General features: G+C 44.9%; 1 long non-coding RNA gene across 1 annotated transcript; it reads right to left on the reverse strand.

Annotated features, from left to right (window-relative positions):
• Positions 1-856: 856 nt before the first annotated feature.
• Positions 857-20,943, reverse strand: LOC140453844 (uncharacterized). Its single transcript, XR_011952502.1, has 3 exons — positions 20,880-20,943; positions 17,261-17,365; positions 857-881 (listed from the first exon to the last, which is right to left on the reverse strand). It is a non-coding gene; the product is annotated as an uncharacterized lncRNA (long non-coding RNA).
• Positions 20,944-26,093: the final 5,150 nt, after the last annotated feature.

The raw sequence follows: 26,093 nt of genomic DNA on the forward strand, positions 1-26,093 counted from the left end.
GGAGTTTGAGTAACTGAAAAGTGATGGGGTCCGGGAGTAGACAGGATTTTGTTTAAGGGGCATTGGAAATTTTAAAAACTGTTATATGCAGATAGTTTCGATTATTTAAGTTTTATTTATTGTGGAATAAACTTGTACTTTATATAAAAAAAATTCACAAACCTTGCATTAAAGACAAATGTTAAATAAAATCCATCAAACCATCCCTCACTGAAAACTGAGGTGGAAGTCCACTCTCCTGCAGAATCCCTGCCCTGACTACTTCTTCCTGCCCGGGCTCCATGGATATATATAATATTTATATATACCTGGGAGATAGCAGCAGGAGAAGGCTATTCGGCCTTTGAATCTAGCTCCACCATTCAATGAGAAACAGCTGACCATCCAGCTCAGTCTCCTGTTCCTGCTCTGTTCCAATCCGCTTTGATGACTTTACCTTGAAGAACTATATTTCAGTCCTCCTTGGGCTTCACTGCCTTTTGTACCAGTGATGTTGCTGTGTTATTGCGTGGGTGTAGGCAGGGGTAATGTGATGGTGCTCTTCCTGGATGGCACACTCAGCGTCCCTCATCATCCTGCAGGAACATCAACGGGGTTTCAGTAAATAAAGAAAGAAACCGTTTCCAGGATATAGGCATCACTGGTTCAGCCAGCATTTATACCCCATCACTAGGTACCATTGAGAAAATGGTCGTGAGCTGCTGTATTGAACCATTCACAGTCCATTTGGTGCAGATAGACCGACAATGCTGGGAGGGAGAGTGTTACAGGATTTTGGCCCAGTGATTCTCCATCTTTGGTTCTTCAAACGCTGGTTAATTTAATCACAATCTGCACATGATTTTGAGATTTCAGACTGCAAATCTTCACCATCTAGCACCCTGTATAAAGGAATATGCACAGATTAGAAATTCAGAACAGACTATTCTAGTTTCTCTGGAATATCTTTTTCCCCTTTCTTCCCCCAAAGCTGTAACCCTCCAGCCCACTTACTCTCTCCTACCATTCTGACTCTGCTGCCCCTAATGTACACCCTCCTCATTCTCATGGAGTTACTGATAAACAGATCCAAGCCACCACTTCCCATCCCTGGTTTGACTCTGCACCCTTTCTGGGTTTACTTCCTTTCCCTTCAGTTGCTGTAAGTCAATCCTGTAACAGCAGAATGAAACAAAAGGAAGCAGAATGGGAGGTGGCAGATCCTGGACAGAAGAGAAACCTTTAATCTGGGAGAATGGATCAAATTCTTCCTTGTTTCCCATTAGTTTATTCCCAGCATTACAATGAACTGGGGATGTAGAGTGGTCCCACGAGGGTGTAGTGACACTTTGACCCCCCAACTGATCAATACTACAAGCAGACACGTTCCTCCTCTAGCCAATCACAGTGTGAAATACTTTCCCCTAATTACCCCAAAACATGTGCTCCAAAACCCACCCACATTCTGCACATATGCAGCGCCGGGTTTCCCAATACACCTGTGGTCCCTGCCTTAGGAATTATGGAAGTTACAGTCCCCATGAAGTCACTGGAGCCCTGTCTCTGGAAAGAGAATGAAACGTGTGGGATGGCAGGGTGTTGTGTATAGGATCCCCATTCAGACAGACAGGACATTTGGCTTGTCACTGGGTTTTACTGAGACATCTGGTTAGACAACCCAATTTCTGAAGTAAGGAATATAGATTCAGTCAATTGCGGGGTGGAGGGGTCAATAAGTGGAAGCAGTTTTAGGCAGAGGTGGCTCAGTGGCTAGCACCTCTGCCTCACAGCTTCAGAGACCATGGTTTGATTCAAGCCTTCGGTGACCATGTGGAGTTTACACGTTCTCCCAGTGGCTGTACGGTTTTGATCGGTGTTCCAGTTTCTTCCCAAAGTCCAACGATGTTCAGGTTAGGTGGATTCGCCATGCTAAACCAAAGTGTCCATGCATGTGCAGGTTAAGCCACTAACCATGGGAAATACTGGGAATGGGTGAGTCTGAATTATAGGATTGGTGTGGACTCGATGGATGAATACCCTGCTTCTGCACTCTAGGGATTCTATTCTATTCTCATGAAGAAGAATGCACCTATCTCGATATGTTATGAATCTGTGGAATTCCCTATTCAAAACGCAGTGGATGCCAAGACAATGAGCAAATTTAATGAACAGATACAGATTTTCAATTTGCAATGAGCTGAAGGGTGAGAGAGAGAGAGAGAGAGCAGGCAGGAAAATCCAGCTGAGACCGAGGCGAGCTCAATCATCATAGTATTAAATGGTGGAGCTGGTTCGAAGGGCTGCATTGCCTCTCCTGTGCCCATTGCTTATCTTCTTACGGTAATAACTGGAAAGCTGAATCCAAAACTCACCACCTTCACCAAAGGAGATTTTCGGAAAATGTAGGATAGTCAAGTGGAATAGTATTCAAAACTGAGATAGTGAGGAAGTGTGTCGAAGATAATGATTTTGCAATTTTAAACTGAGGGGTAACAGTGATTTATGATTATAGATTGTGTCGTACATTCACACTGTCCAGAATACTCTGTTGTGAATATCTATTCTGTAATTTATTACAAAGCCAAGGTCAGTGATAATGAAAAGCAAAACACCCAAGAAACATCGCCTTACTTCCTAATCTAACAAAAGACGCGTGATAAATCTGGTTGAATTTAGAACACAGATGGAAAGCGGGGAGATTAAATCCAGTCCCAAGATCCTGTGCTTAAACAAAGGAGACTACAATAGGATGAGGCAGGAGTTGGTAATGTAGACTGGGAGCAAAGACTTTACGGTGGGATAGTTTACAGACAGTGGAGGAATATCAAAGCAATTTTTCGAAGTGCTCAGCAGAAGTATACATCAGTGAAAAGGAAGGACTGTCGGAAAAGGGGTAAGCTGCCATGGGTGTATAAGGAAATAAGGGAGTCTATCAAATTGAAATAGAAGGCATACAAATTAGTAAAGACCTAGGAGAAACTAGGAGATTAGAAAAACATCAAAGGTCAACTGAAAGCTTGATGGGATTGGGTATAAATAGTGATGAGTAGCTATGCCCAGGGACAGAATAGCAGTTTACACTGTTAGAGGGAAACCTATTGTTTGGGGAACATATGGCCTCTGTAATTGTTGAAGCATTTAACAGTTACCGGAGAGATAATCCTGATCAAGTTAAAAATCACAGCACACTCCAAAAGCTTGTACTTCCAAATAAACCTGTCGGACTATAACCTGGTGTTGTGTGGTTTTTAACTTTGTCCACCCCACCCCAACTCCGGCTCCTCCACATCAGAATCCTGATAGAGAGCCCCACTGAAACTGAAGAACCTATAAGGTACTTGAGGGAGCCACAGGGGTGTGGGGGAGGGGTTTGTGGTTTAACCACAGAGTTGAACTGAACCAGACTTTTTTAACTGTTGTTGCCATGGAGATAATCCTGAGAGACAGTCTCTATGCAAAGTCACAAATCACAAAGGTAGAAGAATGGGAGCCGTACATCGGACCTGATGCTGCCTAAAGGCGTTTTGCACGTAAAATACCCAGGTAACTACCATGTCTCATCAATAAAGACTCAAAGAAGACCTCTCAGAGTTCTGTGCCTTGTAATTCCCATCCAGCAGGGTTCAGGAAGATGAGTACACAGATTAGTCTTCACAATGGAGGATACGAAGAACATGCCAGTAATTGATAAGGAGACTGAGGAAGTTGAGGACCTAGATAATAACCATTATCGTGAAAGAGTTAGAGCTGGGCAAGCTAATGGAGTTAAAGGTACACAAGTCTCATTGCCCTGATGGAATACATCCCAGGATACCAACAGAGTTCGTGGGAGAAATAGCAAATACACTTAGTTATAGCATCCTACAGCGGAGACAGGCCCTTTGGCCCAAAATGGCCCATGCCGATCAGAATGTCCATCCATGCTAACCCTATTTCCCTGCACTTGGCCCATCTGCTTCTGAAACTTTGCTATCCATGTATTTGTCTAAATGCCTTTTACATGTTTTTAGTGTACCCGCCTCAACCACTTCCACTGGCAGCTCATTCCATATACATACCACCCTCTGTGTAAAACAGTTGCCCCTCAGCTTCCCTTTTATTCTTTCTGCTCTAAATCATCAACTGATGCCCTCCAGTCCTTGGTTCCCTGTGAAAAAGACGGAGTGCATTCACCTTACCCATGCATCTCATCGTCTTATACACTTCTATAAAATATTCCCCCGCAGTTTCCTCTGCTCTAAACAAAAAAGCCCTCGCTTGTCCAACCTCTCCCTATAACGCAGACCCCTGAGCCCTGGCATCATCCTTGTAAATTTCTTCAGCACCTTTCCCAGTTTAATAACTGAAACCTACACTGCATTCATCACATTTCCAGTGTTTCCCCACGGCACTGGAACTGATGGTACAACGCCAATGGATTACAATAAATGATCGATCATTTACTCCGTTACAACAATCCCATTTTCATAGCTTCGTCCATGATGCAGGAATCCTTTTGTCTTTCTGGTTTCATGGTTAATTGCCCTCAAACAAAACCAGTGGCTTAATTGTTCCTGGGAAACGTGCCATGATTATTTAGACTTTCAAAAACCAATGAAATCTCTCTCCACAGACCCCACGCTAACATGGACTTCACTGTCTCAGTACTTTTTTCCCAATCACACTGAGATTTGAAATATTCGTCCACGGGCAGAATGCACACCTTTCCATCCAGATGAAAAGGCCAATGGTATTCAGATCGGCACGGATCAAGTAACTATCACATCTGAACATGAAGTTCAATTTGAATTTCTCAACTGCAAATCCCCCCTTTAAGTACTCTACAGCAGAGAAAACAGAAAGTGCTGGAAATCCTCAGCAGGTCTGGCAGCATCTGAAACGCTGACAGATGCAGGAAACATTGCAGCCTTGAAGAAGTGTTCAGATGATCACACCAGGCACGTGCGCTTGATGGCCAGGATGTAGAAGATGGGGGCATTGTGTTCAACAGTTTTATGCCGGAGACTCTGACCTCATTTGATTCCATGTTTCTCTGCGATTCCCTCTTTTTCGGAAGCAGGCAGGAGTGGGAAGCAGTGGAGAATGTAAATGATGGGTGACCTTTCTAGTGAGGGGATTCGTGTACAGTAGCAGGGATCCCTTTCTGGAAGGGCCTTGGTGAGACCACACCTGAAGTACTGTGTATACCTTTGTTCCCCTTTCCCAAGGAAGGCTCTCCTGATTGTTGAGAGAGTAAAGGAGGGTCACCAGCCTGAGTCCTGGGATGTGGAGATAGTCATGGACTGCAGATGCTGGAAGTCAGAGTCCATCCAATGTGGATCTGGGGAAGTGCAGCAGGTCAGGCTGCATTACAGGAGCAGGAAGGTTGATGTTTTAGGTCGGAACCCTTTGTCAGCCCTGATGAATAGTCCTGACCCGAAATGTCACCTTTCCAGCCCCATCCTATTTTTGCTGGTCATCAAGCACCTGTTAATTCTCGTCCCACGTTCTGGCACTCAGCGTGTAACCGATATTGTAGTACCTGGTGTGACCATCAGAACACTTCTTCAAGGCTGCAATGTTTCCTGCATCTGTCAGCGTTTCAGATGCTGCCCGACCTGCTGAGGATCTCCAGCACTTTTTGTTTTTATTGTGGATTTCCCCCATTTTGCTCAAGCACTTAGAGTCAGAGAGCTGTACAGCTCCATATTTTGCTGACTATAATTCCTGGGATGGCAGGACTGATGGATGAAGAGAGATTCAATCGTCATTTCATCATCCTTTCCTTTAGCTTTCTGAGCGGCTGACTACATCATTAATATTCTACCTCCCATTCCCTGTCCTGAATCTGACCAATCTAAGCCTGCACTTTTGTTCCCATCCCCCTGTTAGACTAGTTAAAATGACACCAATGGGACTGGCAAAAGCCTCCACCAGGAGATTTCTCCCAGCTCTGCCCAGGGGTAACTGGTCAGGCTGGTACAAGACCCACCCAGAAACGGTCCCAGTGCCTGAAGAATCTAAACCCTTCTCTGGTAAACCATTTCGCCAGTAACACGTCCAGCTGATCTATCCTCTTATTCCTGCTCTCACTAGCACATGGCACTGCGAGTCAGTCTGACATTATTTTATTTCAGGAGCTACATTTTAATGTATCCCTGATCTCCCTATATACAGCTTTCAGGACCTCATCCCTTTGTTTAGTGATGTCATTGGTATCGGTGTGTTCCACAACCACTGGCTTTACCCTCCAGCTCCAGAATGTCCTGCAGCTGCTCCATGATAATCGCGGATCCTGGCACCAGGGAGGTAACATACCATCCTGGATTCATGTCTGTGGTCACAGAAGTGCCTGCCTGTACCCCTGACCATTGAATCCCCTGTCACTATAGCCCTGCCACTGTCTTTCCTCCGTTTCTGTACAGCAGAGCTATCTGTGGTATCATGAACCTGGCTGTTGCTGATTTCCCGAGAAGCCACTCCACCGCATTCACCCCCAACAGAATTCCAAGCAGGATTCAGTATCTTTTTGAAAAGTGGATGATCACTGGGGATTCCTGCACTGCCTTCCTGAGCCTTTTATTTGGTTTGATGGTCACCCATTCCCTTTCTGCCTTGCAGTGTGACGAACTCATTAAATGTGCTGTCCATAACATTCTCAGATGCTCCACAGTGAGTCCACTCATAACTCCAGGTCTGAAAAGCAGTTTCCCAGTAGCTGTTGGTGGGCCCACTTCCTGCAAACATAGCCGTCAGTGACACTGAAAGTATCCCTTATTTCCCACATTGTACAAGAGGAGCACACCACGGGTCTGAGGGCTCCTGTCACAACGTCTCTCTGGATTCAGCTAATTGCTCCCATTAAGAGAATTTAAAAGAACGTTCAACTTTCCTCCACTTCAAACATTTCCATTATATATCAAAAACCCCAATCTTTACTTAAGCTGATACGTTATATTTTAAAAACTTAACAAATACTCTGCAGGTATCACTTATAAATTGGCTGTTCCCATTGGTACCATGTGAACACTCAGTGCAGCCCTGTCATTTTCATTGTCTGGTCACACCTACACTGCCCTCAGCCTCCTGTCCTGTTCCAATGCATCACAATGGGAGCTCAGGGACAGCACCTCATCTTTCAGCTCAGCCCTTTGTAACCCCAGAGTCAACATGGACCTCAGCTGTTTCTGGATGAACAGACAGTTGTCAGAACCTGGAACATTCCACCTGAAAATGTGCTGGAATTTGAGTTCACAAAGAATTTTAATGAGAATTTTGCAGGGAGTTGAAAATTAGGAGTTTACAGGTTAACATCATGAAGTGAGTGATTGGGACTAAATCTGACAGTTCCTGCAAAGAGACTAGATATAATCTGGATAAATCTGTGCTCCCACCCAGGCCAAATCGCCCATGGGCGATTCAACCACAAATTTGAACATCTTTCTGCATGTTGCTTCACAAAAGTATTGGAGAAATTTTCCCAGAGACAGAACAGACAGCCCTTTCTCCTTCCACAGTAAAATGCTAATGATATCCAGATCCTGATGACTCAGTTGAGTGCAGAAATCTGCTTTTTTGAGATCCTGTCCTCAATTATTCTCATTTAATATCCCATAGAAAGAATTCACAAAACAAATCTCAGCCAGCGCAGGATGAATTGGAAAGAAAAATATTTCTCTGGCATGTGTCTAGTGTTTAAGCGCTCCTCTTTAAATCACCCCTCCCCCACCCAGGAAGAGGACATGTCCATGCACCTTGCTGTACCATGCCCCCAGTAAAAATGGCGGCCATAACCCAGGACTTATCACTGACTGAGGCCCACAGCCGTTTTCCCATTTGCTGTAAACATGGGACCAAGAGTTTCTAATTCAGGACTAACACCCTGTACAGATGGGTAAATAAAACCTCCCAGTCTAAACTGAATCATTTTCTCCCAGTTTCCGCTGCCTCTCCCCCTTCCCAGTTTCCGGCCCCTGCACAAACCAAGGGCCATTCCGGGTCCAGTGACCCTTCCTCAGAACCGATGGCAGCTGGGAAAATTAGACTCCCTACAGTGTGGAAACAGGCCATTCGGTCCAACAAGTCCACAGTGACCCTCCGAAGAGTATCCCATCCAGACCCATTCCGCTACTCTGTTACTCTAAATTTCTCCTGAACAACGCACCTCACCTGAACACATCCCTGAACACGACGGGAAATTTAGCTTGGCCAATTCACCTAACCTACACATCTTTGGACTGCAGGAGATAGGGGAAAAGAGTAAATAATAGGTGGGATGGAGCGACCCTTCAACAACATGGCAACATTTACTCATGTCCTCTCCCCGACCTTATCTCAGATCCAACCCTCCAACACAGCACCGCCCTCTAACTGTCCCATCTGTCCATCTTCCTTCCCAATTATCCACTCCACCCTCTCACCATTACCCCCACCTGCATTTTCCTATCGCCTTCCCAACTACCGTCCCACCAGCCCTACACACCCATCCTATTATCTGTCCTCTTCCCCACCCTCACATTCCTGAAGAAGTGCTTAGGCCCAATATGTCAATTCGCCTGCTCCCTGCATACTGCCTGACCTGCTGTGCACATCCAGCGCCACACTTTAACACAAGCTGGAAGAACATCACCTCATCTTCTACCTGGGGACCCTTCAGCCTTCTGGCCTCAATATTGGATTCCATAATTTTCGGTCCTAAGTCTCCTATGTACTAGTGTCCTAGCCACCATCCCATAGACCAGGCCCTGTTATTACATCGCCTGCAATTATACACTACCTATGGTTAGTTACTAACAGTCTCCATAAACAGCTATTCACCCTCCTCCAGCCAGATCGTTATACATTCCTTTGTCCAACTGCTCCCATCGTGTTCTTTGGAACCTATCACCACCTATCATTTACTCCTTAACCCCTACCTTCTGCATATAAACCAACATTGTTTCTCAGGAACAGCAGTTCTGACGAAGGGTCATTGGATCAGAAATGTTAACTTTGACTTCTCTTCACAGATGCTGCCAGACCTGCTGAGCATTTTCAGGATCTTCTGGTTATTATTTCTGATTTACAGCATCCGCAATTCCTTTTGTTTTCATTTACTGGGTGTTTGCAATTCAGGTCCAGCAGCCAACAGCGTGTGTTTATCAACCCACCCAGTACACAAACTCAATTTCTCTCCCACTCTCTTCACACTCACTGGGTCCCCCCTCACAGTGACATTGCACCTGCACAGCTCATCGTCACGTGTTGGCCTGTTGGTCACACCCCTCATTCACTCCCATTGGCGGGAGGATTACACCAACTCCCCTATTGGTCTGAAGCTGCCATTAATCAGCCAGGTCCCATTGTGACTTGAGTGGTAGGAGGCTGAGGGGTGACCTCAGAGGTTTATAAAATCATGAGGGGCGTGGATGGGATACAGAGGCAAGGTCTTTTCCCTGGGGTTAGGAAGTCCAGAACGAGGGGGCATAGGTTTAAGGTGAGAGGAGAATGATATAAAAGAGACCCAAGGGGCAACATTCTTCATGTGCGTGTATGGAATCTACTGTCAGGGAAGTAGTGTAACTATACAAGCTGTCACCATTTGAAAGGCAGCTGGATGGGTATATGAATAGGAAGGACGTAGAGTGATATGGGCCAACGTCTGTCATATAGGACTAGATTAGGTTGGGATATCTGGTCGGTGTGGACGAGTTTGACTAAAAGGTCTGTTTCCTTCCTGTACATGACTGTGGCTCTGCCCTGGGATGAGCTTCATCATTCAGTGAATGGGGCAGTATCACAGAGCACAGGGTCTGGGGGTTATTAAGCCCAATGGGGCTGTACTTTCTTCCTCTGGAGATGCTGCCAATCTGCCCTTACTCCACTCCCATTTACCAGTAGCCCTCCACATTTATCCTCAAATAGTTAAATTCCAAATCTGTTTTGACAATAACAAAAGCTGCATTCAGCTGTGATTGAAACTGTTCCAGATGCTCAGAACCTACTGAGTTTTTAACCTGCATTATTTGCCAATTACCTGAAGGTAGTTACCAAAAATTGTGACAATAATTTCTCTCAGTGTCTCTGTAAATTAAATATCCTGGAAACAAATCTGTTTCTGGTTGAAATCACTGCTTAAGCTTCTCAGCTCCAAGGAGACTTGTCAGGTCTTTTGCTAACTTTCCATAAAAGAGAAATGTATCTTAATTTGAATTTATTAGTGTCATAGAGATGCACAGCACAGAAACAGACACTTCGGTCCAACTCGTCAATGCCGCCCAGATATCCTAAATTAATCTCGTCCCATTTGCCAACACTTGGCCCATATCCTTCTAAAAGTTTCCTAAACACGTATCCAATCAGATGCCTCTTAAATGTAATCCTACCAGCCTCCACACTTCCTCTGGCAGCTCATTCCATACACGTACCATATTCAGCTTGAAAACATTGCTCTTTCGATCACATTTAAATCTTTTCCCTCACACCTCACGTCTGTGCTGTCTGGTTTTGGACTCCCCTAACCTGGGTATAAGACCCTGGCTGTTCACCCTAACCATGTCCTTCACGATTTATCAACCTCGAAGGTCACCTCTCAGCATCCGATGCTCCAGTGAAAACAGCCCGAGCCTATTCAGCCTCTCTGTATGGGTCAAACCCTCATCCCTGGAAACATCTTTGCACATCTTTTCTGAATCCTTTCAAGATTTATAATATCATTCCGATAGCAGGGAGACCAGGACTGAAAGCAGAATTCCAGAAATGGCTGAATCAATGTCCTGTACAGCTGCAAAATAATGTCGCAACTCCTATACATAATGCACAGACCAATAAAGGCAAGTGCACCAAACACCTTCTTCACCACCCTGTTTATTCCACTTACAAAGAACTATGAACCTGCACCTCAACGTCTCTTTGTTCAGCAACACTCCCCAGGCCCTTCCCATTAAATGTACAAGTCCTGCCCTGATTTGTTTTTCCAAAATGCAGCACCTCACATTTATTTGAATTCCACTCCATCTGCCACTCCTCAGCCCAGTTGATTGAAGTCTCATTGTATTCTGAGGTAACTTTCTTCCCTGTCCACTGCATCTCCAATTTTGGTGTCTATGTAAAATCACTAATCATAGCTCCTATATTCACATAGAAATGATTTATATAAATGATGAAAAGCAGTGGACCCAACACCAATCCTTACACCATATTGCTCATCACAGGCTTCCAGTCCGAAAAGCAACCCTTCACCACTATCCTCTGTCTCCAATTTTCCAGCCAATTTTGTATAATTTGTGAACCAGTCTGTTATGTTGAACCTGTTGAACATCTTTCTGAAGACCAAGTTAGTGATTTCCATGCACAAATCCATGCTGACTATCCCTAATTATTTCTTGCCTTTCCAATTACGTGCAAATCCTGTCCCTGAGAAGCCCTTCCAACAACTTGCCTGACTTCAGGCTCACCGGTGTATTGTTCCCTGGACTTTCCTCACCACTTTTCTCAAATAATGGCGCCCGTCTTACAGCACCTCACCTGTGGCTATTGGCGAAACAAATATCTCAGCGAGGGGCCCGGCAATCACTTCCCTAACTTCCCACAAAGTTCTGGGACACACCTGATCAGGTCCCAGGGATTTATTCAGCTTTATGTATTATAAGATATCCAGTACCTCATTCTCTGTAATATGGACACTTGTCAAGTTATCACTATTTATTTTTCCAAACTGTCTCACTTCCACATCCTCTTTACGTAAAAGCTGACATGTAATCCTCCCACCTCCGATGGTTCCACAGACAGCCTTGCTGATCTTTGAGGGACCCTATTCTCTGCCTGGTTACTCTTTTATCCTAGGTGTATTTGTCGAATCTCTTTGGGTTCTCCGTTAAACCTATTTCCCAAAGCTATCTCATGTCCACTTTTAGCCCTCGTGGTTTTCCCCGACTATACTCCTACTGCCCTTTTACACCTGGACGGATTCACGCAAACCCAGCTATGTGTACCTGCCATATCCCTCCTTCATTTTCTTGACCAGGCCCTCAATTTCTCTCGACAGGCAGCATTCCTTACACCTACCAGCCTTGGCCTTAACAGGAACATTCTGTCTGTGTACTCTCGTTGTTGCAGGCCTATGGACGCAATGGCAGATGAGGACAGAGAAGCAATCATTCTCAGTAAAGAGGTGGTGTTGGGAAAGATAACAGCCTAAAGGTAGATGGGTTGACTGGCTGTGATGGAGTGCATCCCAGGGGACTATAACAGATGGCAGAGGCTAAATAGCAAACGCACTCGTGATAATTCACTAAAATGTGCTGGACTCTGGGACGGTTCTGACAGATTAGATAGCTGCAAATGTGATGCCAATATTTTAAAATAGACCTGTTAGCATAACGTCTGTAGTGGGGGAAATGCTCGATCTCTCAAGGAAGAAATAGTGAGCTATCTTGATAGAAATTGTCTCAGAGCAGACACAGCATCGATTCATGAAAGGTAGACAACACTAAGCTGATTGGTAGAGCAATGTGTGCAGAGGCCAATGTGAGTCTGCAGAGGGATACGGAAAGGTTATGTGAGTGGGTAAGGGTCGAACAGATGGAGGACAATGTTGGAAAATGTGAGGTCATCCATTTTGGTCGGACTAACAGCTAACTGATGAAATGGTGAAAACTTGCAGGGAGCTGGGTTTCCTTGTACATGAATCAGAGGAAGTTGGTTTGCAGGTGCAGCAGGTAAATAAGACAGTGAAGGGAATATTGTCCTTCATTGCTGGAGGGATGGTTATGCTGCAGCTGTACAGGGTGCTGGAGAGGGTACACCTGGAGTACTGAGAACAGGTTTGGTCTCCTCACTTCAGGAAGGATGTACTGGCACTGGAGAGGGTGCAGTGGAGGATCACTAGTTTGAGTCAGGATTTCAGAGGGATGGCGTATGCGGAGAGATTGAGAAAACTAGTTCTATACTCATTGGAATTTCGAAGTATGGGGGGTTGGATAGGAAAAAAATTAAAATTATTAAGGGAGTAGATAAACTAGAAGCAGCGAGGTGATTTCCACTGGGGATGGAACAAACTAGGGAGCAGAGAGTCAAAATAAGGGGATATCAGATTTAGGACTGAGTTCAGGATGACTTCTTCAGATAAATCTGTGAATCTGTGGAATTTGCTGCTGAGTGCAGCAGTTGATGTTATCAACTTGACTATCGTTAGGTCAAAAGGTAGATTTATGAACAGGAAAGGAATTAAGGGTTATGGTGAGAGAACAGGAAAGTGGAGCTGAGGCCATGAAAAGACCAGCCCTGAGCTTATTGAATGGCAGAGCAGGCTTGAGGGGCCAGGTAGCCTACTCCTGCTCCTCTTCCTTATGTTCTTATGTTTCCACTTTCCAGCTGTCCCTTTACCTGGGAATAGCAAAGAAATATTGAAAGTTCTCGCCTTGTACCGTTAAAATTCACCTTTGTCCAATTTAGAACACCGTTTAGATCTGGTTTATTACTTTCAGTAACTATTTTAAAACTAGTAGAATTATCAGAGAATCCTGAGAGTGTGGAAGCAGGCCATTCGGCCCATCACATTTACACTGACCCTCAAAGCCTCCTACATTAAACCTGTAACGCTGCATTTCCTATGGCTAATCCACCTAGCTTGCACATCCCTGAACAATATGGGCAATTCAGCCTGGAATATCCACCCAACCTGCATATCTTTAGATAGTGGGAGGAATCCACAGCAAACAGACAAAACCCACGCAGATAATAACAATAAGGTGATCATCCCTTTCTTATTTCCCCGGTCAACCTAAATAACTTCGCTGAACGTAATCTCAGAATATCCTCCATCAGTACAACTGTAATGCTACTCCTAATCAAAAAGGCCACTCCGCCCCCTCTCATATCCCCCTTTCTATCCTTCCTGTTGCATCGATACCCTGGAACATTACGCTGCCAGTCCTACCCATCTCTGACCAACGTTTCTGTAAAACTCATGATATCCCAGTGCCACATTCAAAACCATACCCTGAGCCCATCTGCGTTCCCTGTCAGGCCTGTTGCATTGAAGTAAATGCAGTATAACTTGTCAGTTCTACCTGGTTCTGTGCCTTGCCCTTGCCTGCCTTTACTGTCTGACTTCTGAACTGTACCAGCCTCAGACTTACCTCTTTTCTCACCATCTCTTTGAGTTTACCCACACTGCCTCACTGGTTTAATGACCCCTGAGTATTACGAGCAAATCTACCTGCCTGGATATCAGAGACCTTCCAATTAATGTACAATCCATCCTTCTTATGCACATCAACTCTACTCAAGAGGAGATTACAATGATCAAAAGATGTGAATCCTTCTGCCCTACACCAGCTCCTTCGCCAATCTTTCATCTCCTCCATCCTGCTATTCCTACTCTCACGAGCATGTAGCACCTGGAGTAATCCACATATTATGACCGAGGACCTGGTTTATTATATTCCAGGCTAATTTGCTACATTCTCTCATCAGGACTTTATCTTTTCCCCTTCCTTTGTCATTGGTACCAATGTACAATGACCTCCCACTGGTCATTCTTTCCTTTGAGAATATTCTGCTACCTGTCCGAAACATCCTTGACCCTGGCACCAGGGAGGTACCACCCCATTCTGATGTCTCACTGTCAGCTGCAGAAAAGGCAGTCTGTGCCCGACTAGAAAGTCCCTTATCATCCTTGAGCATTTGAAATCTGATATACCTCTCATTATAGTGGAGTCAATCTCAGTACCAGTAACTTGGCTGTCAGTATAACATTCCCTGAAAGTCTATGACCACCGACATTATCCAAAACACTATACTTTTTTGAGATGGGGATAGGCACAGGAGACTCATGGCTGAAAAAATGTGTTGCTGGAAAAGCGTAGCAGGTCAGGAAGCATTAAAGGAGCAGGAGAATTGACGTTTCGGGCATAAGCCCTTCTTATGTCCGAAATGTCGATTCCCCTGCTCCTTGGATGCTGCCTGACCTGCTGCACTTTTCTAGCAACTCATTTTTCAGCTCTGATCTCCAGCATCTGCAGTCCTCACTTTCCCTCTCCTACCTTTCCGAGAGGTAACCCATCTACCTGACTGTATCTGCAGTTTCCAGCCTGAAACTGCCACCTATCACACATCCTGACTCTTGTAAATTCTTCATTACCATTAAGCACTGCTCCATCTGATCCATGTGATCCAAGAGGTTTTGCATCACTTCCTGCAGGCTATCATCAGGATCATTCAAACTCCCCCTACTCCCCTCCAGGAAGTCCACATCATTGTGCGAATGGTCATCTTTGCACCTTAATCTGTCGACCCAGAAAAAGGTAGAGTCTTACAGCTTTACAAAAGACTACTTTCGAATACATTAGAACCTGTATTTTATATTTAAAACATTCAACCAAAAGATCATAACAGAGGCACTTAAACTAGTAAACACTCACCCTACTGAATGTTGCGGATTTTAAAAAGTAAAACAGAGTAAGATTTACCTTTTAAGAGACTGAAACCCACTGAGCTGATCCCCGGCTGGGAGTCACAGGCATACAGCACGGAAACAGACCCTTCAGTCAGACTCGTCCATACCGACCAGATATCCGAACCTAATCTCGTCCCATTTGCCAGCACTTGGTCGATATCCCTCTAAACCCTTCCTATTCATATACCCATCCAGATGCCTAATAAATGTTGCAATTGTGCCAGCCTTCACAACTCCCTCTGGCAGCTCATTCCATAAACGCAACACCGTCGCATGAAAAAGTTGCCCATTAGGCCCCTTTTACATCTTCCCCCTCTCACGCTAAATCTATACCCTCTAGTTCTCGACTCCCTCACTCCAGTGAAAATACCTTATCTATCTATCCGATCCATGCTCATGATTTTATAAACCTCTGAGATCACTCCTTAGCCTCTGACACTCCAGGGAAACAGCCCCAGCCTGTACAGCCTCTCCCTTTATCTCAAACCCTCCAACCCTGGCAATATCCTTATAAATATTTTGTGAACCTTTCAAGTTACACAACATCCTTGTGATAGGTAGAGAACAGAATTGTGCACAATATTGCAAGAGTGGCCAAACCAATGTCCTCAACAGCTGCAACATGACCTCCCAACTCTCTTACTCAATACTCTGACCAATAAAGGAAATCATATCAAACACCTTCACTATCCTATCTACCTGCGCCTCTCCTTTCAAGGAGCTGTGAACCTGCACAGCAAGGTCTCTTTGTTCTGCAACACCCCCCAGGACCTGACCATGATGTGTATCAGTCCTGCTAAGCTTTGCTTTTCCAAAATGCAGCACCTCGCACTTATCTGAATTGAACTCCATCTGCCACTCCTCAGCCCATTTGCCCATCTGATCAAAATCCCATTGAAATCTGAGGTAACCTTCTTCACTGTCCACTACCCCTCCAATTCTGGTGCCATCTACAAACTTACTAACTATACCTCCTGTGTTCACATCCAATTCATTTATATAAATGATGAGAAGTCGTGGACCCAGCACCAATCCTTGTGGCATTCCACTAGTCACAGGCCTCCAGTCTGAAAAATAATCATCCATCACCACCACCCTCTGTCTTCTGCCTTTGAGCCAGTTCTATATCCAGATGGCTACTTCCATGAGATCTAACCTTGCTAACAAGTCTCCCATTGGGAACCTTGTCGAACACCTTACTGAAGTCCATATAGATCACATCTACTACTCTTCTCTCATCAATCCTCTTTGTTACTTCTTAAAAACCAGATCAAGTACGTGACATGATTTGCCACACAGAAAGTTATGCTGACTATCCCTAATCAGTCTGTGCTTTTCCAAATACACGCAAATCCTGCCGCTCAGGGCTCCCTCATGCACCTAGTCTAGCACATCATCTGTGGTTCCCGGGCTTGTCCAAACCACCTTCGTTAAATAGTAGTACCATATTGAACAACTGGCAGTCTTCTGGCACCTCAGCTATGACTATCAATAATACAAAAATCTCAGCAAGAGGCCCAGAAATCACTTCCTTCGCCTCCTGCAGAATTTGTGGATACACCTGATCAAAGCCTGGGGATTGATTCACCTTTATGCGTTTCCAATATCCAGTACTGTGTATTATGGACAATTTTCAAGATGTCACCATTTATTTCCCCACATTGTACATCTCCCATGTCCTTCTCCACAGTAAATACTGATGCAAAATATTGCATTTTGATAAAACAAACGAGTGCAGGACTTACACTAGTTAAACGTAATGCTTTGAGTAGTGATATGGAAAAAAGAGACCGAGGGGTTCAGGTCATCCTAGTCTGTGTCACATGTAGACAGGGTGGTTAAGAAGGTGGTTAGCACACTTACCTTCATTGCTCAGACCTCTGAGTACCGGAGTTGGGAATTTAGGTTGAGGCTGTACAGGATGTTGGGGAGGCCTCTTCTGGAATACTGTGTCCAGTTCTGGTTGTGCTGTGATAGGAAGGATATTATTAAATTGGAGCGGATTCGGAAGAGACTAACCGGGATGTTGCCATGAATGGAGGGATTGTGTCACAAGGAGAAACTGGATAGGCTGGGATGCTTTTTCACTAGAGCATAGGAGGTTGAGGGATGACCTTAGAGGTCTATAAAACCATGAATCGTGTAGACAAGGTGAATGGCCGGGGGTGGGGTGGGGGCGGGGGCGGTGGGGAATTCAAGACCTGGGTGCATACAATTTGAAAATAGATGAGAAAGGTTTAAAAAGTAAATTGGGGATTTGTTTTTACTTTTACATGTGTGAAATGAACTCCCAGAAAAAGAGGCAGCTGTGAATAAAATTACAATGTTTAAAAGACATTTAGACAAGTACATAAATAGGAAATGTTTGGATGAATGTGGACCAAGTGGAGGGAGGGGCTTATGTTGGGAATTATGGTCGACACGGACTGCTTTAACCACAGGGTCTGTCTCTGTTCTGTATCACTTTATGACTCTAACTCTCGCTATCTTTGTGAATTCCTCCATGCTCACAATTCCCCAGATCACTGTCACCTCATCCAGACTAAACTCTTCCTTATCTCTAGAAATCCTCTCTAGCCTCACAACCATCACTATCTCTGGTATCACAAACATCTCTATCTCTGTAACATCCTCCAGTCTCCTCCCATCTCATCACCCTCACGATCTCTAATCTTGACAACCCCCAAAAATCTGTCCTTCTCCACATTAAACACTGATGCCACACGTTTAGTATCCCCCCCGACAACCCCATCTCCTACGTCTTCACACATAGGCTGCCTTGCTGATCTTTGAGGTGGCCTATTCTCTCTCTAGTGACCCATTTGCTCTTAAATGTATTTCTAAAAACCCTTTCCCTATTCGCCAAAGCGGTCTCCTGTCCCCTTTTTGCCTTACTGATTTAACTCTTAACTATACTCCTCTTGCCTTTATACTTAAAGGATGTTTGTGATTTTTGGATTGGAATAAATGCGAAATATTACATCTTGATAAAACAAACGAAGGCTGGACTTACACTGATTAGATGTTGGGCCTCGGGTAGTGATATGGAACAAAGAGACCGAGGGGTTCAGGTCTTTGAACTATGTGTCACATGCAGACAGGGTGGTTCAGAAAGGCTTTAGTACATTTGCCTCATTGCTCAGATCTTTGAATATAGGAGTTAGGACGTTATGTTGAGGTTGTACTGGATGTTGGGGAGGCCTCTTCTTGAATACTGTGTCTAATTCTGGTTGTGCTGTTATAGGAAGGATATTCTTAAATTGGAGCAGGTTCAGAATAGATTTACCAGGATGGTGATGGGAATGGATGGTTTGAGTTATAAGCAGAGTCTTGATAGGCTGGGTCCTTTTTCACTGGAGCACAGGAGGCTGAGGGGTGACCTTATTCGAGGTTGATAAAATCCTGAAGAGTTTCGGTAATGGGAACAGCAGGTGCCCTTTCCAGGAGGGGGCGCGATTCAAGATTGGGGACATACGTTTCTCACGTTAAAAAGTCAGGCTTTAAAAAGAAGTTCCGGGTTTTATTTTTTGTTTTTGCACAAAGAGTGGTTCACATGTGGAATAAACTTTCAGAGGACGTGGTAGCTGTGAATACAATTACAATTTCAGGGTGGCACAGTGGCTCAACGGTTAGCACTGCTACCTCTGAGCGCCAGGGACACAGGCTCAATTCCTGTATTGGGTGACTGTCCATGTGGAGTTTGCATATTCTTCCCCATGACAGCGTGGGTTCCTCCAGGTGCTCCCGTTTCCTCCCACAATCCACAGATGTACAGGGTAGGTGAACTGGCTGTGCTCAATTGCCCATAATGTTCAGGGATGATTGGGTTGAGTGAATTAGTCAGGTGTAAATATAGAGCAAAAGGGTAGGGGAATGGGATTCTAATAGGAAAAAACCATTTGGACCGTATATCAATAGGGAATGCTAGGATGGACTTGGACCAAGTGGAGGCAGGTGCGATTAGTTCAGTTCGAATTTATGGTCGACACGGACTAGTTGGACCACAGGGTCTGTGTCGATGCTGTGTAACTTTATGGCTCGTTATCTCTATAAATTCCTCGATGCTTGGAACTCTCCCTATCAGTGCCACCTCATCCAGCCTTACAAAGCTTCCTCATTTCTATAATTCCTCTCCAGCCTCAAAATCCAAAAACCTCTATCACAAATATCTCTAGCTCTGTAACATCCTCCATCCTCACAATCCTTTCCAACTTGCATCTCCTCCAGCCTCATTATCCTCCCCATGTGGAATCCCCTCCAGTCTCTCAAAGCTCTGCTATATGTGCCTTTCTTTATTTCCAGCTTTCAGGATGCCCAATGTTTATTTTTCACTTGATGATTGCCCTTTACAATTCCTGCGCTGAGCTTCTGAATTTCCTCTTAAGCCTCTGCGTCTCACTTTCCTCCCAAAAACATTGACCAATCACGTGTCATCTATTCCAGTATCACCTTTTCTGACCTGATGTCCAATGGAGCCTGTCATATTCCTATAATAAACATCTCAGCGGTCTACAGAACAGAAAAACGCTCTGGTGGTCCATCGGGTCTGTGAGAAAGAAAACTACCACCGAACTATCCTCATCTATTTTCCAGTACTTGTGGAAAAGTGTCATCTATCATGGCATAGCAAGTGCACACTAAATACATCTCAAATGTTTTGGGGATTTGTGTCTCCCACCCTCACAGACAGTGAGGTTTAGTGCAACTGTTGCTCGATGATGACATCACCCACAGGAACACAGAGCAGCTGGGTCTGTGCAAACCAGAGATCGCCAAACATTGGGAAGGATGGCAGGGTCCCTGAGAGGGGGCACAGGAGAGTTACCAGGATGGTTCAAGGAATGGGGGATTTTATTTGCAGGGACATGGGTGTTGTTAATACATATCAAGAATATCCATCTTTAATAGATGGACTCTCGTTCTCAACCTCTCCCCTTGCCTGGGCTGTGGTAACCTTCAGGTTAAACCACCACCGGACATCTCTCCCTAATGCGAGAGCAGCCCTATGGTCTGGTAGGACAATGCTGACTTTACCTTTTACACAGTGATGCCATTGTGCATCGGGGGTGGAGAGAGGGAATGTTGAAGGTGGTGGATGGGACACCACTGAGGCACAGTGTTTTGTCCTGGAGGATGTTCACTTTCTTTAATACTGTTGAGGGCTGCACTGATGCAGGCAAGTGGAGAATATTCCAACACGATCCTGATGTGTGCCTTACAGAGAGCAAACAGACATTGGGGAATCAGGGGTTTGGGAAAAATGAGATTGTTCTCCTTGTAGCAAAGGAAATTGAGGGGAGCTGAGAGACAAGTGCTTACAAAACATATACAGTAGGATGTTAAACCTTGCACTCATCAACTCATCATAAATGGATTACTGGACACATATTGAAGATTTCGGGGAGATCTATTGACAGGACGGTTTGATTCAAAGGAGAATTTTTATGCAGAAAATGGAATTGAGCTGGAACAAAACACTCACACACAGTGCAGATATCCAGGTCCTGATGAATGGAGTAATTCAATCAGAGTTTGGCGTTACAATTACTGAGATTCCCATCTGAATATCAGATTAGATTAGATTATGATTATTAAGTCCACATCGCACCTGCCGAAGCGAAACCAACCCATACCCCTACATCTACCCCTTACCTAACACTACGGGCAATTTAGCATGGCCAATTCACCTCACCAGCACATCTTTGGAGTGTGGGAGGAAACCGGAGCACCCGGAGGAAACCCACGCAGACACGGGGAGAATGTGCACAGTCAGTCGCCTGAGGTGCTCTGGTGCTGTGAGGCAGCAGTGATAACCACTGTGACACCACGCCGGCCACAAAATGTCTTTTGGAAACCTCAGTACACCACAGCTACCGGGTCTCTGCAGTTGGAATGTCGTCTTAGAATTCCAGGAGATTACTTACACGTGGCCTGCCTTTCATGAACCAACACTGCGTCTGCTATTTCTATCAAGATGCATTGCCATTTATTCCTTGATTCCAGGTTGAAATATTTTCCCCACTACAGATGACAGGTTAACCGGTCTATAATTCCCCAACTTCTGTCTATCTCCATTTTTAAACAGTGGTGTCTGATATCCTGTTTTCCAACATGCAAACTCCACACAGAGAGTCGCCTGAGGCGGGAAATGAACCCGGATCTCTGGCGCTGTGAGGCAGCAGTGCTAACCACTGTGCCACCGTGCCGCCCACTAATATCCACCTGTAGTATCCTGTAATACAAGTTTATAAAATCTGTCACTGTCAGGTCAGGTGAGAAACTCACACCATCCCTTCCTCCTGGTCCAGGATGACTGTACACATTACCCCTTGTGGAGACCAGCAGTCAGTTCAGGGGGAAATCTATGTGGGTTTCTTTGAGTTTCCACCTTGGGACTTCATGTGACTGAACAGGGCAGATCTTTCATAGATGGGACAGAATGATCCAAGGGGCAGTGAGATGTGGAGAGCAGGATGTCCTTCATTTTCTTTCCTTCCGTGTTGCCGCTGTGCCTCATCAATAAGACATGGGGGGTGAAAGTCTCATGCAGCTCGATGGGCAAGTTGTCTCCATTCTGACCAATGGGCAGCAAGATCCTCCAAGTCACTCCAAACAATCTCTCTGAAAAGACAGCAACTCAGCATGCTTCCCACTGTCCGGTGCTCCCTGGAAAGATTTAGAAGAATGAGGGGGGAATATCCTAGAAAATGTAGAACAGTAAACTTCCAAAACGATTATAAACTGTTTACAGAGAGGGATTCGGAGAAGTGGACAACTTGGTAAATGGAGCATAACGTGGGATAATGTGAAGTTGTTCATTTTGGAGGTAATAAAAGAACAGAGGACTATTTAAATGGTGGAAACTGTCGAAACCTGCAACACAAAAGGGACCAGGGGGTAACTGTGCAGGAAACACAGAAAGCTAGCACACAGTTACAACAGGTCATCAGGAAGGGGAATGGAATATTATTCCTGATTTCAGGGGATTTGCAGTATAAGAGTTTGGAGTATATACCTGAGAGCCACTTTATACAGTGCGAGTGAACCACATTGGAGTAATGAGAGAAGTTTTGGACGCTTTATTTAAGGAAATACATCACTTCATCGGAAGCATTCAGAGAATCTTGACTGGGATGATCCCTGGTTTGCAGGGACTATCTTTTAAGAAAAGGCTGAAGAAGTTGGGACTTGACTCATTGGACTTGGGGGAGAATGAGAGGGAATCTTATGGAAACATATAGGCTTATTAAGGGGTATGACAGGGTAAACACTGAGAGGATGTGTCCCATCATGAGGGAACCTGGAACCAGATTCTGGGTCAGTTGCAGAATCAAGGGTTCTGTTTTAGATTTGTCAACTTTAATGCAACACAGACATGGGTAAAGGGTTTCAGTAGCAATGGAGCTGGGGTGAGGTGGAGAAAAGCAACATTTTAGAGATTGGAATTCCTGGTGTTTGCAATTGTGAAGATGTCTGATCAGGAGGTCATCTTGGGGTCAGAATATGAGAGCAATATTGTGAAGTTGTGCCTCAGGCATTTCCCAGTAAGAGGGAGGGGCTCAGCAGTAAGGGAAAGTAATTTGTAATAGCAACTGAAGGCAATGGGTTTAACCATTGCAGTGTTTCATTGGAGGAAATTGAAGCCAATCGTGTGGTAAGCAGTTTGATGAATGAGTAACAGTGGAGCAATGGAGAGGGATGATAGGGAGAGAGAGCTGTGCATTGTCAGTGTACATATGAAACCAATACGATGTCACCTCCTGGCAGTATGTAGGTGAGATACAGGAAGGAACAAAGATAGATCCTGGATGAACACCACATATGAGGAATTCAGAAAGGAAAGCGAGAGGGGAGATGGAGCAGGATTTTCCAACAACCGTGAGGTCAAATATTAGTTCTTAGCAGAATTGGAGAGAAGGACATAACCAGAAAAGACAGACAGAACAAGGAACAATATTTGTGAATTGGTGAGGGGGAGTGATGAGGAGGAGCCCGACTCCAAAACTGCTATTTCTACATCAGTGACATCACCCAACTCCACCATAGTCTCAGCTCATTTACTGAAATACTCGTCCATCCCTGTGTTATCTCCAGACTTCATTATCCAAACACAGTCCTGGCCAGCCTCCCACATTCAACTTCCATGCAATCTCAAGAGTATCTAAAACCCTACTGCCCAAGTGCTCACTTGTACCAAAACTTGTTGATCCATCAAAAGGCTCCTATTAACAAGCAATAATTTAAAATTCTCTCCATTGATGTAATTCCTGGCTGTGAACATCCCTGTCTCCCTGCACCACACAATCTGTGAGACCTCGACAACTCAGTTTCTTTCAGACTCCCAAAGATGCATTTATTCATTGCTTCACCAGTCTGGCTGTTTTGACACGGTCAAGGGAACACTGTCTGGAATTCGTACCCTGACCCTCTCAGACTTGCTTTCCTCCTTTAAGGTATTCCTGAAAACCTGCTTATTTGGCAATACTTTTGATCACCTGATCCAATATCCCCATCAGAATGGGGATATGTCAGAAATTCTTAATTTCTGTGAAATTATAATAATGATAAAAATACAAACCATTGTTGATTTGCACACACATTGTCAACTCTTCACTGTCGCTGAGTATATAATCTATAACATCTCTTACCCAAACACATTGTGGGAGCACCTTCACCACACGAACTGCAGCTGTACAAGGAAGTCAAACATCACCCTCTCCACAGGCAATGGGACTCTGGCATTAATCACTGGTGTCTGTGGAGAGAGAAACACATAGTTGATATTTCAGGGAGTGCTAAATGCATTACAGGAAGTGAGAATGTTGCAGAATTTGATGGTCAAAAATGGAAGGAAAATGCACTCTTTTGTTGAAAAAAAGAAGAATTATTCACTATCCAAGATACTGTGGAAAATTTACTCCGTTGAGAGAGCAGCACATTGTCAGGGGTTGGGCAGCAGAGGAAAATTAACTTACAAAAGGACTGTGAAAGTAACAGTAAAAAACACTAAACAAACCAAACAGCCTGTGACCAAAGACTTTAACTCCCCTTCCCGCTCCACCAAAGATATGTAGGTCCTGGGCCACCTCCACCGCCAAATCCCAGGCATCTGATGCCTGGACAAAGAACGCCTCATCATCTGTGTTCAGATCCTCCAATCACATGGGATCAATGTGGATTTCACAAGTTTCCTAATTTCCACTCCACCCACCTTATCCCAGATCCAGCCTTCCAACTCGGCACTACCCTTTTGACCTGTCCTACGTTTCCATCTTCCTTCCCACCAATCGGCTGCTGCCTGACCTGCTGTGCTTTTCTAGCATCACACTCTTTGACATTGAAAACATCCTGACTCTGACACTGTGTAAATCCTGCCCTATCACTCCCTGCCAAGGAAGGCTGCACATGCATATTGAAGAGGTTTTTAGATCAGACAAACATAAAAGAGCAACCCACCCAGACCCATTCCCCTCCATCTAACACGACGGGCAATTTAACGTGGCCAATTCACCTAACCTGCACTTTTTGGGGCTGTGGGAGGAAACCCACGCAGACACTGGCAGAATGTGCAAACTCGACACAGACAGTTGCCTGAAGTGGGAATAGAACCCGGGTCTCTGGCGCTGTGAGGCAGCAGTGCTAACCACTGTGCCACTGTGCTGCCCATCTGCAACTTTGTCCTCTGCAGCTCCAATCATGGAGTGATGTCTGTGGAGAACAGCTTACAACGGAGACAGTTAGTGGCTGCCCATAGTTTAGCAACCCCATGTCCTAGCCCCCCTACCCCACACACCAGTCCTTGTTCTCACAGCCTGTCATTACACAATACCTATGGTTAGCCACTAACAGTTTCCATTAACAACTAGTCGCCCTCCCCCAGCCAGATCGTTGTCCACTCCTTTATCCAACCCTTCTTCTCGCTCTATCCCCACCTATCCTTTACACCTTACATCCTCCCGTAAACCCTACCTTCTGCATATAAACAAACATTATTTCTCTCAGTGTCAGTTCTGAGGAAGGGACACTGGATCTGAAACTTTAACTCTGATTTTTCATCACAGATGCTGCCAGACCTGCTGAGCTTTTCCAGAACCTCCTGGTTGTTGTTTCTGATTTACATCTTCCGCAGTTCTTTTGGTTCTAATTTACCGGGAGTTTGTAATTCAGGTCCAACAGCCTCTGTCCCAGTCTCTGCTGTCTCTCCCAACCCCAAACAGTGACACTGCACCTTCACAGCTCATGGACATGTGTCATATTGCTGGCGACACACCTCATTCACTCCCATTGGCTGCAGGACCACACAGACTCTCCTCCCATTGGTCTGGAGCTGCCGTCAATCAGCCAGGCCCCATTGTGATGAGAGTGGACGGCTAATCCCTCTCTCTGCCCTGGCATGTGCTTCATCATTCACAGTGAATGGGGCAGTATCACAGAGCACAGGGCCTAGGGGCTATTCAGCCCATTGGGGCTGTACTCTCTCCCTCTGGAGATGCTGCAAATCTGTCCCAAACCCCCTCCTATTTGCCCACAGCCCTCCAAATCTTTCCTTAAAAATTAAAATTCCAAGTCTCTTTCAGAATACCTGCGGAATCTGTGTCGTTCAGACTGTTCCAGATGTTCAAAACTTACTGAGTACAATAATGTTCACATTTTCACTTTGTATTATCTGCCAATTACTTGAAAGTAGTTACTAAAA

Source organism: Chiloscyllium punctatum, chromosome 28 (assembly GCF_047496795.1).
Source record: "Chiloscyllium punctatum isolate Juve2018m chromosome 28, sChiPun1.3, whole genome shotgun sequence".
In the NCBI taxonomy this organism is placed as follows: Eukaryota; Metazoa; Chordata; class Chondrichthyes; order Orectolobiformes; family Hemiscylliidae; genus Chiloscyllium; species Chiloscyllium punctatum.